At 42.1% G+C, this 12,307-nt stretch overlaps 1 long non-coding RNA gene across 1 annotated transcript; it reads left to right on the plus strand.

The window, feature by feature from the left end:
- Positions 1-7,146: 7,146 nt before the first annotated feature.
- Positions 7,147-11,738, plus strand: LOC107179015. Its single transcript, XR_001509545.2, has 3 exons — positions 7,147-7,251; positions 8,008-8,248; positions 11,409-11,738. It is a non-coding gene; the product is annotated as an uncharacterized LOC107179015 (long non-coding RNA).
- Positions 11,739-12,307: the final 569 nt, after the last annotated feature.

Below are 12,307 nucleotides of genomic sequence, written 5' to 3' on the forward strand. Positions count from 1 at the left end.
CTATATGTTGCTTTGGGTAGTATGGATATTTGAACATTATTAATTCTTCCAGTCTATGAGCATGGTATACCTTTCCATTTGTTTGCGTCATCTTCCTCAGCATGTGTTTTGTGGCAGTTTTTAATTTAATATATTGTGTGTGACTTTCCATTTAATTAAATATTCTACTGAGGCATCATTTTAAGTGGCTGCATGGTGTTTTAACCATAGATGTATTTAATCAAATTTTAAATTTTTTTGAACTTTTTTTTATTATAATAAGAGCTCATGATGAGCGTGTGTTGTTTATAATAGCAAATGAAACAAAACAACAACAAGCAAGAAAATATTTTGTAACCTCCAAGTTTATTTCCTTAGGATCCTTCAGAATATTTTTTTAATTCTTAGGAATAGTTCTGAAAACAAGTGCTTGAACAATTTTAAGACTTTTAATGGAAATGCCGAGAGAATATTCTTTTTGCATTCAGGGTCTATATTTCCAGAACATAATGGACTTAATGATGATCTGATATTTTTCCATTATGTAAACAATCCATTAATTTAGTACACAGAGTGAACTATGTTACTCTTCTTGAGTTGTCCATTAAGCAGCTGCAGCTTTGGAGTTGCCAGGAATTCACCCAACCGGCAAAACCTTGGGACACTTTATTGGGCTCATGGTACCTACTTATAGCACTGGAGGAGGTGATGCATGTCCTTCAGCTCAAAGAAATGAACTCAAATAAATTTGTATAAGTTTAAATGCCAAATGAAGGTTTTTATAGGTTAAAACATACCCTGCAACTTCTTTACCCTGTAGCCCACTTCTATCTCTGTAACATTCAGGCTCTAAGACATATGACTGAGTAATTACCAAGAAAGATTAGAAGCAGGAATAATTCTAGTCCAGCAATGTGGGGATACTTGAACTTGGAGGTCACATCTGAAGATCTTACACCCTTCTGGGCTTGGGCATCTTGAGACATACAGCATTCACCATCAGCCCTGGAAAAGTTTCCAGAAAGTTCTGGATGCTCTCAATATTGGCACCAAGGAGATTGCTTAAATCTTCTATATGTCCTTGCAAGTGTCCTGCAACTATTGATAAAATGAATACAAAGATCATATGTAATGTGCATGTCAAATAGTGAGGATATTCAGGAGTCAACTCTTAATATACCACTAACACAAAAGGAGATTCTGTTTATTATTTAAGACCAATGAAAATGCCAGTTTTGGCTAAATATTGGAGAACTATAAAGATTCCTCTAGGGGGACAAAATAACAACAACAACAACAATAGTGGTCAAGGCAAATTTGACCTCAAACCTCTCCTTGACTCATAATATTTCCTGTTCCCTCATTGGTTTGGATTTTATTCTAAGACTTTCTTTCTGGAATCATTTGGTACTTATATCTGTGACTTTGTTTTTTCCCTTAGAGAAAATGGTGTAATGTAATTGGAGACTTAAAAAATATTTTCTCACAAAAATACTAAGTGCATAAATTAAAAACAAAACCCTAACTCATTGTTTGAGTCTCCTCAACTCCAGCCATACCTGAGTAAGACCTATATATGGATTCTACAGAAAAGGAATTAACTGGTAATTAACTGGTAATAGTTCTTTCTTCTGTGCAGAATCCAACTGTAAAAGGTAGTTAAATATCACCTGCACACTGGGGGCCTTATCAGTACTTTGAAATATTTAATCATACTTCCTATGTTAGCTTAGAAGGTGGGGAAGTAGTTGCATATTTACCTTGGTCTGCTGTGGGCACTAGTTGTGAGTTCTATTGTATCCCTCATTATATTACTTACAAGTCATTTATAATGGGCTGAGTTCATACTCTAGCTACAAATTACAGAGAAGCACTTAAAGTCACTCTGGAATAGCTTTTAAGGTAATAGCATTTTTTAAGGCTAAAGAAAGCTTCTTGTACCATCCATGGTACCTTCTATAAATGCCCTTTGATAAGTTTGTGGTTTTAAAAAATGAACTTTTTGCCTTGAGGTGGAAATAAAATCATGGATTTAGTTTAAAGTAGGACACTTTCCTGGTTTCTGTAGATTTAGCTAGGCCCAAGGGAATATAATTCCTGGAATCATATTTTAAGTCTCAATATTATACATCGAATTATAAATATTGATGTTGCTTTTTAAACAGGTTTTTCCATCAACAGCATGACTCTTAAAAAAGTGCCTACTCCCCCACTATGATTTTTATTGCTCAAATGTATCACATGTTGGAATACACCTTTAAATCTATAAGGAAAGCTAATGATGATAAAACAGACATAAATTTACTTTCACAAAAGAGCTCTATTCCATAAAATGAGGTATGACTCAGCTGCTGTGAAACCTATCAACTTATAATGTAGATTAAGTGATTACATTTAGTATTTAGCAATATCTTTGACTGTATTCAGTACTTTTAAATTTATTACTGCTGTTGTTTATGGCATATATGTGTGTGTGTGTGTGTATGTATAATTCTTCTTAACATTGGAAATAATACTTTTTAAAGAAAACATGATTCTTCTATATTCCACAAGAGTGTTTGTAAGTCATGCATCCAACACTTACTATATGCCAAGTCCTTACAAAGAATTTTTGGTTAGAGATGATAGTAACTGTGAAAAGTCTTCTCTGTGCCCTTTTCAAGGGCAATTAAGCATCCAACTTTCAAATGGCACTGAGAGCCACTTGAGTTATTTAAGGATGCTTCTATTTTTAAAGTCTTTACTAACAGTCTTCCGAGATACATGGAAATGCTTAATATAGGCTTCCCAAATTGTTGACGACACCCTCTTATTAGTTTGGCTGCCGGTGCATGCACGCCTGTGTGCCCATGCACGTGTTGTCTGTCTTCCTTCAGCGCCTTCATTTTCCTGCAAATTCCCACTGAGTTGCTGGACTCTGAGAAATTCCATGCCTTTGATATACCCAGTGGTGTCAGAAACTACCTCTTTGTGACAGTTGTGCCTTATGTAAGGATTTTCCTTATAGGTTCTCTCCTTAAGAGATGCTGGTGTTTGACTCTGTTAAACTAGGACTTCCAGGAAATGTTTGGGTAATTGAAGGAAGATGGAACTTATAATGGAGTCAGGGTAACTGGCTTCCTGGAATACATGTCTTGTACACACACCTCTCCCCTGAGTACCCACACGTCTTGCTTGCAGCACATTCACATAGAAGCTGCTCGTCTTCTCATGCGATACCACACAGGCATGAGAGATGGGTGGACATCCCACCTACTGTTCTTCGCAAGGAAAAGGAAAAGCAGTAAACTAGAGGCAGTTTTTCCACCCTCAAGCAAAAGCTCTTTTCTCATTTCAAATGGAAGAAATGCCATCTTTGTCATTAATTCACAAATCTTTATTGAGGGAGGGTGCCAGAATGGGGTTAGGCCTTGGGGGAAACAAAATGGAAGAAAAACAACCTCTGACATCACTTGAGTTTCTAGTTTAAGGAAGGAGATACACAATCCACAGATAACCCTGGGGGGACACTCCCCAAAAGGGGTGAAGAGGTGGAATTAGAGAAAAGAGAAGTGTCTGCTTGACTAGGGGTCAGAGAATCAGGGAGTGTTTCTGGAGGGAGTCAACAACACCTGAGTCTCACCCAACGAGCTGGCCTTACAGAAAGGGAACTTGTAGACCCGGCATGCAGCCTGGGCAAAGAACTGGACAGGAAACTGAGAGCATGTCCACTCTCAGGGGATGAGAGCCCTCAGGGTCTTGGAGGGTGGGAGGCTAGGAATGGTAAGAAATGAACGAGGCAGAGGCTAGAGATCAGGGATTTGGAATTGATCCTGGTGTAGTGGGAAGCCTTCATCAGTTTTCACCAAGGCTGTGATGCAATACAGTTTGCACTGGAATTTAAAGGATTGCCACTGGGCAAGACTAAATGGTGGGACATTGGTTAGGGGAGGCATGCGACCAGCAATAGAAGGACACAGAGGTGGAAAGGCCAAGCTGAGGTCGTGGGCCAGGGGGATCAATGGAAGAGCAAGCACACTGACAGCTAGTGAGGAGGTTGGATGAGTGAACTCAGAGCTAACTGGGCAAGACTGGTTCACTGTGTTCTCTGCTTGTGCAGAACAGTGGTCCCCTCCGACCCTCAGGGGGTCTGTTCTAAAACCCCAGCTAGTGCCCGAAACTGCAGATATTACCGAACCCTATACATACTATGTTTTTTTTTTTTCTTGTACATACATACCTATGATCGAGTTTAATGTATCAATTAGGTAAGAGATTAACAGTGATAGTAATACAATAGAACAATTACAACAATATAGTGTAATGAACGTTATGTGAATGTGGTCTCTCTCTCTCCCTCAAAATATCTTACTGTACCATACTCACCCTTCTTGTGATGATATGAGGTGATAAAATACCTACATGAGGAGGGGAAGTGAGGAAATTAATGTCGACTTTGTGACGTAGTGTCAGGCTACTACTGACCGCCGACATATTGGAATGATCTGAGGATCATCTGCTTCAGGACAGAAAAAGAAAATATGGATGAAGGGGCATTGCTCTACTGGTGGCTCCCCCAAGTCAGCGAGCCCCCTCTCCCTCTCTCAGCACCATAGGTCAGGCCTCACCACTTTCCTTCTCTCTTGTCCCTTCTTTTTCTTCTCTTTCTCATCTCCCGGAGTACAGCCAAGTTATTCTCTCAGAGTGGCTTCCAATCTAGAAACTTCAGATTCCTGCTTACCTTCTCCCCCTCGCTCAACCCCCTCCCTCCCAGTCACCAAACTGTATTGATGCTACTGAGAATTTCCCAGTCTGGTTCCGTTCAAGCCACCACTGCTGCTACTGAGTCAGGCTTTTCTTTACTTCTTCATTCCTCCTTCTTCCTGCCATCTGCCATTGAAATCCTTGTCAGCACTGATTAGCATGAAGAACAATTAGAGGTGTGAGAAAATAAAACTCATCCCACCTAGCCAATTTTCAATTTTGCAGACATTTAAGCAAAGAATTAATGACATTTGGGGAGGTTTTTGTTTGTTTGGTTTTGGTTTTTTTGTAACAATTTTTTTTAATGTTTATATTAGAGAGAGAGTGTGAGCAGTGGGGAGGGGTGGAAGGAAGGGGGACAGAGGATCTGAAGTGGGCTCTGCGCTGACAGCAAAGAGACTGACTCAGGGCTCAAACTCACCAACCATGAGATCATGACCTGAACCTAAGTCAGACACTCAACCGACTGAGCGACCCAGGTGCCCCTTTTTTAAATAACAATTTAATCTGCCTTTTCAGTTCTACAAAAGTTTGATTGAATAAAGGAATCAGGACAATTTTTTTCTAAAACACAATGAATTATATAAATAGTAGGCCTTATTCTAAAATTACTAACGAAGAAACTACTGTCCCTTCCTGTCTCCTTTTCACCAAGAAAAGCTAACCTATTTCAATGAGGAACAAAACATTTTTAAAAATGCACCCCTCTTGTATAGGAAAGTGATGAAACATTCTGGAAACAAAAAAGGGGGGGGAGTTGCAAGGGATTACTCTTGATTATGGGAAATAGCTAATTCAAATATTCTACATCATTTTATTTATTCTAAAATATAATGATTAAAGTGAGAAACAATCCCCTAAGCACAATGTGGCTGACAGTACTCTTCCATTGTTTTTGTGTAGATAGGACAAGGTCCTTAGGCATTCTTGCCAAATAGTGTCCTGTTCAGAGCAGTCACTAATACCAGATCTTGTTAATAAGCACTAATCTCTTTTTAATAGACTGCGTTTGATGCCAGATTAGTAAAATAAACTCTCATCTCTCATGATGACACTTTGTTCCTGAGAACTTTCTCTACTTACCTTGAGGACATTATGTTTGGAGATTTTTATGCTTCAGAATACATCTAAAAGACTTCTGCCTTGAATGGAAAAGGCTTTCTATATTGCTGAGACACATGTGTTTCTGGGATGGGAAGGCACCAACTAAGCTATAGAAGCCATTCATAAGCGAAGAATAAGAATGCCTATTCCTTCTTCTTAGAGTTCAGTTTAAAGACAAACAGAAAAAAAGGAAGTCCTGACACAAATATGATTATGAAAATGGTGATTTTAGAAGACCAAAATTGGTGAATTGCCCACGTTCGTAAGAATATAGCAGCAATTAAAAAAAAAAAAATGAAGGAGCTGCTATAGGTATAGGATACGATATTATTGAAATCTGACAAATTTCCATCAGTGAAGTGCTTGAGAACTTCCATGACTATGTGAAGCTCCCAGGGTAACCTGGTCCAGAATTTGGGGGAATGGGAATGGGGTTCTTAGCAACCTGGGAGACGGCCTACCTTGATCCAAGGAGACCCCTCTTTTAGATGAAAGCATGTCTCTGCACAATGACCCCTGGCCCTAGACATGGTATCAGGAATCCACAGGAGAGTAGAATCTGTGCTGTGATGGCAGGAGACACAAAGCACCTGACAAGTGAGAAGTTTGGGTTCTAGCACCATCGCTTCCACTCGTTGGCTCTCTATCACATACAGCAAATATCTGAATGTCTTTCACTCTGACTTTTCTCATCTCTCCACATGGGGACAATAAGTGTTCCTTATGTATCACTGAAGATTTGACAAGGAAGGGTCAAGGGAAAAGATGGAAATGAGGGCACCTTGCAACAGGACTCTATAAAGATGAGGTCTTGTAGTATGCTTTGGTGTGTGCCTGAGGAGCTCCCCGAAGGCCAGGGAGTCTGTGAAAGGAAAACCAGATGGGAAGGTGAGTCACTTCCGGCTTTAGCTTTATCTCTATTATTGGCATTTTACGTAGTGAACATGTATTAGTAGATTACTTGTAAAATTTTAAAATCTGAGAGAGTACAGAAATAGGACTATGGCATTTTATAAAAGAAATATATTATCTGCTTTAGAAATTTAATGTAAAAGAAGTAATTCATTTGTTTTTCTCTTTGAAGATAGGTCCGTGGTCCTCCATCATTCTGAAATCCCAAAACCTTTTTTTTTTTAAATTTTTTTTAACATTTATTTATTTTTGAGACAGAGAGAGACAGAGCATGAACGGGGGAGGGTCAGAGAGAGGGAGACACAGAATCCGAAACAGGCTCCAGGCTCTGAGCTGTCAGCACAGAGCCCGACGCGGGGCTCGAACTCACGGACCCCGAGATCGTGACCTGAGCCGAAGTCCGCCGCTCAACCGACTGAGCCACCCAGGCGCCCCCCAAAACCTTTAAAAACAGAGTTTTAACAGAAGTTTTCAGCAAACTTATTAGATGATAAAAACATAACCTTAACTAAGGTTAGTCCTTATTCATTTTCTTTTTTTACGTTTATTTATTGGGGGGAGGGGGGGATGTGCACGTTCATGGGGGAGGAGCAAGAAGAGAGGGAGAGAGAATCCCAAGCAGGCTTCATGCTGGCAGTGCAGAGCCTTGATGTGAGGCTCGATCTCACAAACTATGGGATTATGACCTGAGCCAAAATAAAAAGTCAGACACTTATCTGACTGAGCCACCCAGGCATCCCTTTTTCTTATATTTTTGGTAAATGGCATACTGAGAGCATGCTACATCACACATAATACATGAGCTGTTTTCACTTGTGAATATGCAAAAAATTCTGGCATATTCTGACCCTGAAATTTTCATATAAGGAACGGTGTACGTGTATTAAATTCATGAATAAAGCAAATACTCTAGTAGCTCTCTTTCTGGAGATTTAGTCAGGATAAATCCAGGGGCTTCAGGTCTGGTAACTTTCCTGAGAGCATAATTCAGTACAACAAACATTTACTGAGTTGGTACTTGGAGGGGAAAATCAAGATTAACAGGTGATTGTTGTATAATGCAAGGAATTTGCATTATAGTGGGGAATGCACTTCCACTTAAATTTAATATAAATTGCATTGGAGTCAATGTTGTAAGAGGACTATAATCAGAAGGGAAAGATGGGTGAGAGCCCAGAACTCCTGGGGGTGGTGGAAGGGTCTAGACTGAGGGACAGTGAGAGAGAAGACCAGTTAACACTTTGATAACTTAATTCCTTTTTTCTTTAGGAGTAACCATTTGTGTTGTTGGCTTTCTTTCTGCAAGATCTAAGAGGCCCGGTGGAATCAATATTCCCAAAACGCTTCCCAGGGTTATGAGACCTGCTGGAAGTGTAAGCACTGGGAAATGCTGACCCAGTCATTCAAAATTATGGTGAGCAAGAGTCAAGAGTCTTCCCAACCAGAGGTGTCGCTGTTGCAAAGGGGCCCTCTCACCCAGGTTTCAGGAATTACAGTTGTCCCTGAAAAGGTAACTGCTAAAGCATTACGTTGATATCAAAACACATGGGTTGTAAAGCCACCAAAATGATAGTAGATGGTGAAGAAAGAAACTGACGATTAAAACATGATGAAAACCAGTTTTTCCACTAAATCTTAAACATGGCAGACCAAGCCCTGAGAGTGAGCAAATGGGAGACTTAGGGATTTTTTCCCCCGAAGCCTCATTTGTGGCAAGGGTGTCTTATGACTTTGGTGCCATTTGTTCCTTTGAAATTGCTTCCTTTTCTTCGTTTCCATTTTTTTTAAGTTTATTTATTTATTTTGAGAGAGAGAAAGCACGAGCTGGGGGGCAGGGAGTAGCAGAGGGAGGGAGAATCCCAAGCAGGCTCCTCAGGGTCAGCGCAGATCCCAATGTGGGGGCCTGACCTCACGAAACATCATGGCCTGAGCTGAAATCAAGAGTTGGCCACTCAACCGGCTGAGCCACCCAGGTGCCCCTCTTGATTTCCATTTTTATGATTAGCAGCCTACATAGTTCCATAACGTGGATATACCATATCCAGAAGGACAGTGCCAGGAATTCTGCACGTGGAAGCAATCCCAGGTAATGTAAAGAAGGCGTGGTGTCCTTTAATGGAAGAGAATGTGAGCGTAGGTACCTACGTGTCCAGCATTCCACCCAACACAGGAGAGCAGCTGCAGAATCGGCAAGTGGGAAGCGCCGTCTTCGGGACCTGTGACAACTTCTGTGTACACGTGGCAGATACCGGCTCTGGCAGCCTAACTGGAAAGCCCAGACTAGTGTTATAGCCGAGAAAACTGCCCCAGGACTAACAGCAGGACAGAACCTACACCCGCCAAAACCTCAGCATCTCGGAGCCCCATGTGGCGAGAGTTCTATGGAAAAGGACTCGACACTCTCAAAATTCCACTCAGAGGGAGCTGTTGGTCGTGGCTCTGGGGACGCTAATGGCTGTTGTCATGGTCATCATTTTACTGTCGTGGCAGGTGCCAAACCAAAACAGAAAATGGAGAAGAAAACGTCTATGAAAACCTTTGAAACACACAAAACTTGTTGACTTAGTTGGAGTTGTATTCCTTCTAGCCGTATGCCTTCTTCTGGGCTGTCAAACTCGTAAGATTTGTGGGTGGCAGGATGATGTCATCTGTATTCAACAGCTTGTAGTAATTTCCACTCCCAGCCCCGCTCAAAGGTTGAGATTATTGCGGTAAATGGGATCTGAGCTTACAGATGAAAGCCTCACTTTTCTTTTCCATTGAGATCACAATACTGTCCCCTCTAGCAGGATGACAATTGTGCTGTCACCCACATTACATCATACTATCTCCCTCGAAATGGCCTCATCTAAGTGTGTGAGTGCAGCTGTGAAAACAAAACATATTTTACCGTGAGCTTTGTAAATCCTCAAGGCACATATTAATGAGTTTGCCGTTTAAAAGTAATATAAAAAAATGTAACATAAGAGGTGTGGCCGCTGTAAGTGAGTCAGGAGCAGGATTCAGGAGGTCAGAAGGCTGTGAGAGATCAGGGCTGGGTACAGTGGCTGGGCCTGGCTGCTGGGCTCTTCTCGTGGTCCTACCTGGTGCATGGAGGTGGCGTTCCACTGCTCCTGGGTAGCCCAGGGAGAAAACTCCTTCCTGCCATGCCAAGCCATGCGTAGACCACAGGATGGGGGGCCGCTTATATAACCAAGTTATCACCAGGTGATGATATCAAAGGGTGATCAAGTGATTGTATCATCTTCTGAACACAACACTGACCATACTGCTCTTGAGATCGGAAAGGCTGAGGACCTGCTCCAACTTCGGGTCCCAAATCTGGAGAAGCATCAACAAACAAATAGAACAAATGTACCAGAATCAGATATCGTCACCTGGCAGGGCAAAGCAAAAGAAAGTTCCTGATGTTGGGAATTAGCTTCAGCTGACAAGATGTGATGTTGATAGACAAAACTAAACGTGGATCAAGAGATCAACCAAAGGAAGGCTTGCCTCCTTGATTCCACAACTGGCAAAAGCCATCAAGCTCACAGAAATGCGTACTTCGTGGTTACCCCAATGATGTCACCCATGCTTTCTGTGCAAAGCGCCCCTTCCAAGAAGCTGGGGACATACCTGCCCAGTCACAAATGGGGTGGGGTGTGAGGTGTGCGAGGCTGCATGGTGTCATGCTTCCCAGAGGGCTAGCTCTGTGGCTGGAGCTCTCCTAGAAACTTTGCTCGGCCTCTTGCTCTTTGGTCTAGTCTTTTGCTGTGTTAAAATGTGCAGAGAGAAAGTAAGAAAAGGAAGGCCACCATAATGTCAGACAAGGGGTGCCTCTTTCAAAGAGCTGTGTATGGACAATCAGAAACTGTCTGGTCAGCTGTCACCTGTTCCCAGGATGCATCTCTATCCAAAATGGAAGGATATGCTGAGGCTCATTCTCTCAAGGGAAGGGAAGACTTGCATGGTGTTTCACTTTGCTGGGGCTATGTAACAAAGCGCCACAGACTGTGTGGCTTAAACAACAGAAATTTATCCTCTGACTGTTCTGGAATCTAGAAATCCAAGATCAAGGTGTCAGCAGGATTAGTTTCTTCTGAGGCTCCCCCTCCCCCCCTTGGCTTGTAGATGGCTGGGTCCTCACGTGGTCTTTCCTCTGTGCGTGTCTGGGTCTTAATCTCCTCTTCTTTTAAGGACACCCATCCTATTAGATTAGGGTCCACCCCATATGACCTCATTTAACTAATTGCCTCAGTAAAGTTCTCATTAACTTAAATACAGTCACATTTTGAGGTCCTGGGGGTTAGGACTTGAACATAGGAGTTTGGGGAACACACAATTCAGCCCATACACAACAGAGACCTCGCACCTCGGAGTCCCTGTCTTCCACCAGCTAAACTCAGGCACATTTACTGGCCTGACTAGACAGGATCGCAGTGGTAAAACTAGGGAGGACCACTCAAGAGCCTCAGAGATCAGACCGTTTGGACTTGGCCTTTTGCATTTTAAAACAGCTCTTAATGTGTTCTACAAGGGACAAAGTTTAAAGCCGCTGTGGAAATTTTTTTTTTTTTTCCTAGGGAAAGAGTGGATTTCTTCCTTCACTGCTTCCAAAAGAAGTTTCCAGGGTGTAGGGCATTTCTTAAAATCCATATGAGGTCCTCATTATTGTGTCTGTTTTGCAGACAAAACACTTTGCCAGGAAGTCTTTGGCAGAGGCAGCCCTGTAAGTCAGAAGTTCCAGACTCCTCAAGCCTCAGTGACACAGATGTAAGCGGTTACCAGTGCGGACCCGTGCTGCCTGACTGCACGTAGCGACATGATGCACCTAAGGGCCTGGGCTTCTTCCTGTGATAGAAAAGGGAGTCTACCTCCACGTGTGTAGGGACTTGGCTGGAACAACAGGAGTAAGACCACTATGTTTTGAAAAATGCAAAGAGATTTTTTTAATGGAGCAGAAAAGCTAGTTACATCACTGGGGTTTGCCCATCATTAAATTCATTTGGTTTATTTTATATTATGTCTGACCTGCATGTGTGAGGCTGTAAATTCTTCTATGTTTGGTAAAACACTGAGCAAGAAGGCACAACTGACTAAATACTAGATATTCAAGACCTATCTTTTCTTTTCTTTTTTTTTAGAGAGAGAGAGAATGTATGGGGGGGACGGGCAGAGGGAGAAAGTCTGGTTTTTTTTTAATGTTTATTTATTTTTGAGACAGAGAGTGGCAGAGAGAAGGGGCAAAGAGAGAGAGAGTGACAGAGAAACCAAAGTGGGCTCAGCACTGACAGCAGAGAGCCCAATGTGGGTCTTGAACTCATGAACCATGAGATCACATGACATGAGCCAAAGTCAGACACTTAACTGGGTGAGCCACCCACCCTGAAAGAGAGAGAGAGAGAGAGAGGGAGGGAGAGTCTTAAGCAGACTCCACACTCAGCATGGGGCCCAGTGCAGGACTCGACCCCATGACCCTGAGATCATGACCTGAGCTGAAATCAAGAGCCAGACGCTCAACTGACTGAACCATCCAGACACCCCTCAAGACCTCATTTTTAATGTTGGTCAAAAGGTACACACGTTC

The sequence above is a fragment of the Panthera tigris genome, chromosome B2 (genome assembly GCF_018350195.1).
Source record: "Panthera tigris isolate Pti1 chromosome B2, P.tigris_Pti1_mat1.1, whole genome shotgun sequence".
NCBI lineage: Eukaryota > Metazoa > Chordata > Mammalia > Carnivora > Felidae > Panthera > Panthera tigris.